Below are 5,035 nucleotides of genomic sequence, written 5' to 3'. Positions count from 1 at the left end.
ATTGGAGCAATGAAAATCCTTATGCATTTGTAGAAGGGCATACCCAGTACAACCCCTCAAAAAATTAATGTATGGGTAGGCATTCTAAAAAATAAAGTGGCCATTATTTATTAACGGAAATTTAAATAGAGACATTTATTTGGATATGTTGGAAAATACCATCAATCCGCTTATCATCAAATCCATTGAAAACCAAATCGATGATGATGGACTTGACATACTTGATGAGGCTGAAATATATCAGCAATACGGCGCTCCTCCTCACTATGTTCTTCCCGTTCGGCAATGGCTAGACGACGAGTTTCAAGATAAATGGATAGGGCGAAGTGGGCCTATAGAATGGCCTGCTAGATCTCCTGATATAACGCCGTTAGACTTTTTTCTATGGGGTAATTTGAAATCTATTGTGTTTACTCCCCAACCTGAAAGTTTGGATGAACTTCGTCAACGCATCATCGACAGCTGCCATGATATCCCACCATGTTTTTGAAAATGTCCGTCAGGAATTTGCACATCGCCTACATCATTGTTTGGCCAAAAACGGGCAACATATTGAACACTTATTGAAATAAAAACTGATATTTTCATGTTTTTGTTTTCTATCTGAACAAATTAAGATAAACAAAGATTTTTCTAATTTTCTCGAAAAGGAATCGACCGATTTAAAAAAATCAAACGTCAAAATAAAAGACTTCGAAAGACCTTTTAAACAAGCTATTACTCGATACCCCTTGCCATTTAAAATTTTTAAGGGGATGACCCTGGGGGGCAATGGGTAAAAGGGTGTGAAGTAATTTTAGGTTAGAAAGTTGTCCCCCTTGACAAACCTTTTGACGTATTTTGGCGTTTTTTTTTTAACAGTGGTTTTCGTAAGATATTTACAGATATTTGTCTACCTGCTTCGAAGTGTAAAGGTAATGAAGGTTACGAGGTGCAGAAAAAGCAAACTTTTCCATCAGAAAAACGTATTTTAAATAGGTTTCTCGCAAATTTTTTTGCAAAATAATGGGATTTTTTAAAGTCTGTTAACTTAAACTTGTTCCAAGTTTCAATCCTATCGATTAAATAGAACAGGTTCTAACATGGGGTTGAAAATATTACACGTAAAACCCTATGACCCGAGATAAAAAAAATGCACTGTATACTTAATACACTTCAAGTCTAGATTCAGCTCAATATTTGGGAGAAGTGGCTGTACGAATTGAATTTTTGGTACTGGACCTTAAGTTTAGTGATGGGAGTGGCAGATCATAGTAAGTAAATGGTTCTGTGAATTTCTGTAGAATTACCCTGCAGATGAGATCTTTAATCTCTATAACTAATTCCCATTAAGGTGGTTTTCTTTTCACTCTACCAGATATTGTTTTATTTAATATCACAAATGGCAGTTTATATCAAAACGGAATCGACAATTTATATTAATATCCCATCCTGGTTAGGTCAATTACAACATCAAATTACCTTAATTGTTTTATCAGAAAACATCATAGAACTGTGAGTTAAATGAATCTCAAAAAATATACTACAACACGTCCTACAAAGTGTTACTTCACAGATGCCCTACTCAATTCAGGCTCTACACTTTAAAGGCTGGTGTTCCTGGTTATTTCATACTATCTGGAAAAGTACAAAATAATGTCAAATGGTTGACTATTGGTATTCAATTTCCGAACGTTTTCAATGTAGTTTTTCACTTCGACAATAACCAAAAAGAAAGTTATCACCTATTATAATACATAACACATCTTACAAAGTGCTTCTGCAAAGATGCCTTACTCAATTCAGGACCTTGCACTTTGAAAGCTGGTGTTTTGGCATTGTATAAACTAATAAACATAATACAGCAGTGATGACCTTATTGATGAAATCAGGCTCACGATTTCAAGTTGGTTTAAAATATATTTATCATTCTTTAACCTTTCGGAATAGATACCTTGTAAAATCCATAAATTAGTCACAAAGATAGTGACAAAGTACAAAATTAAAATATAATAAAAATTAAAATGGGAAAATCCTGAAACCGAAGCATTTGATTTTCTGTTTGGTTATCCGATTGGTTCCTAGGTGTCGGTGTAGAAAATTATCGTGAATACCATTTATATGTATATCCTCCCTATTGATTATCTCCTCACTTATATTTCCTGAATCCAGTAGCCAAGTATTGAACCTACAAGGGTTGAAAAATTAAAACACAAAATCCAGTAGTAACCTTTTATTAGTTTATCCCATTCATAATAAATAAGCGGCAGAATGTTGAATGAACTTTCACAAGATTGAAAATGATACTTGCGTTTGCGGAGAATAATTATTATAAGAGCGAAACTCTTATTATGCGCTCGTGACAAATCGAGCGATTTCCGGCCCTGCGTCACATAAACGCTAATAACTTTGATTCTATCGCGATTTTTTTTTGTTTTTTTACCGTTTTATGTACGAAGGATGAGCGTATATAATGGTAAAAAAAAATTTCGCCACATCCACCCCGATGGGGTGGGCATAGCAAAAAACGTTTTTTTGACGAACAAATTTTGATTAAGCCGTTCTGGAAAACTGACCGAGCCGAATTTTATATAAAGCAGCTCTGAAAGGGCGCTTTTTAAGATAAACCCTTTAGAAGTCGGATTTTTCTGTGAAGCTCAAACTTTTGTATTTTGAAAGTTTTGAATTTTTGAGAAATAATTTTTTTTTTAGTTCTAAATTTTTTTTTTACACTATTTGAAAGTTTAATCCTTTAGTTTTAAATAGAGTTATTATTCATGGCGCTACGTATTATACAGGGTGAGCTGTGTTAACAGATATAAACCCCTTTTGGAGCCTTTTTTTGACCGTTTTTTTCTACTTTTCTTAATAACTCTTTAAATCACCTTTTCTGAAATCACCGGACACTATCTGGCTATAATCCACTAAAAACCATTTTTCTTTAAATGTTACCGTTTTTCCACAACGCGCTGTTATTTAAGAAAAACCCCAAAAAATAAGCCGGTCCAATCAACCAGTCATACCCTGGAGACACAGGGAGCCAGCTCATGGTACAATATAGTTAGTGGTCCAGCACCCAATGTTAAAGCATACGGAGTACGGACGACGTCACTATCGAGTCGCACATGGCCAGATGACGCAACCGCGGGGTTTTCGGTGTCATGGCGGCAAATTCTACGTTCGGGCGGATCCGACTTTCTCAATTCGAAAATTAGCGGCTTAAAATGGGTGGAAATGATCAGGAATTGGTAGTGACGATATCAGGAAATTTTAAATTTTCGGAATATGTGCATATCGAATGGTTTTTATTACGGCGGGAAAATTCGCCGCGCATCTGACGTCTCCATCTTATTTACATTTTTTACAGGCCCATTTGCGTTTCAAATTAGAGTAGTAAAAGCGGTTTTAGAGAAGGATGGGAGATGTCTGGCAACAATTACAAACGTGTCGTGTTCGTCTCGTGGCGTCACGAGTTATTTATCGGAACAATTTTGAACGGTTTTTTGATTAATTACTAGGATAAATAAATTGAATATAAATATATATTTGAAATATACAGAGAGTATTGATATTACGGGATATTTATGCGGATAATAATACTATAAAAATAGAATTATACGGGGAGTTTTAAGGTTTTAGGGCATTTATAAGAAAAATATTATTTATAATAATAGTAATAGCAGCATAAAGGTTAGGACAAGGTATAAATATCTGGAAATAAATAACAGTAATAATAGTTTTATTTTAGTTAGGGTTCTTTTAGTGGCGGTTGCTAAATTGGTAATAAACAAATCTCTTTTTCCTATCCTAATACATTGCTTCTTATGGGACCTGGTCTTTCTCTTTAAATTGTGACACTCGTATGAATCGTGGACAAATTTGTCATAAAGCTTTTTTATTACTTTTTAAGTCGTCTTTAAGCAGAAAAAAGAAATTTTGAATTCGGAGCATATTTTGAAAAAATGCTCATTTTGACCCGGATTTTGTTCGAAAATCGAAAAATGCAAAGAAATAGGTTTTCTGTTCGTTTTAGAGTCAAATCGGTATAATCTTTTTTAAAGGTACTATAAAGTAGTACAGGATAGAAAAATAAAAACTTAAAATTTTTCCATAGGGCTCATGATAATTCAATATTTATGTTTTATAGTTTCTTTCAATTTTCTCCGATTCTATGATAGCCAGAACGGATTCGTTTTGACATACGGATACGTCATAATATTTCTGAGAACTTTTGTTTGAAACAAAAAGTTATCAGACTTACAGTTAATTTAGAAAAAAAAATCAATTTTTTGATATTTTTCGTAGGTCCCTTTCGATTTTCGACCAAAAAAAAATTATTTTTTAGTTGAGTTTTTTACTGGAAATTGTTAGTTTAGGGCTTACTTTAAAATTTGCCAATAGTCATTTTAGGAAAAAAAATGGTACGGTGGGAAAAAAAACCAGTTTTCCTTTGTTTTTCCCACATTTTTACTTATATTTCGGCTTCTATAGTTTCGATTCATTTCGTTTTTGGTTTCTTTTATTCCTTATTCTCCTCGTGTCAATTCTTTAATAGTAATAAGATATAATCTTATTACTATTGGCTTTCAAAAATAAATTTGAAAAATTAATAAAAAATCTCTCGGATTCAGATAGAACATTGAAAAATTATACCGAACGTTCCTATAAAAAAAATTCCTACAGGCCTTTACGAAGTTACAGCCTCCTAAAGGACGCTGCTGGAAATTGGTTTTTCATAAATTACTTTTAAACTACCCGGTAGAATTTAATAAACATTTTAGGTGATGAACACTATTAGGGACCTCTTAAAATGACATCCTTAAAATACATTTACCTTGTTTACTTTACCAGGGGCGGACTAGGTTGTACACTTTAATGCATATATTTTTAACACCCTGTATGTTAAAGTCTAAAAAAAATAAATTTGGATACCTTGAACCCTAGGCTAAAAAAAGGTACTCTTGTTCATTATCGATAAAATGAACCGTTTTGGAGAAAAAAAAATAAACGAGTCCATGTTTTTTTTTTTTTTTTTTATTGAGATAAGTACGCTTGT

The sequence above is a fragment of the Anthonomus grandis genome, chromosome 18 (genome assembly GCF_022605725.1).
Source record: "Anthonomus grandis grandis chromosome 18, icAntGran1.3, whole genome shotgun sequence".
Lineage (NCBI taxonomy): Eukaryota > Metazoa > Arthropoda > Insecta > Coleoptera > Curculionidae > Anthonomus > Anthonomus grandis.
Note: the sequence above shows the minus strand (reverse complement) of the source record.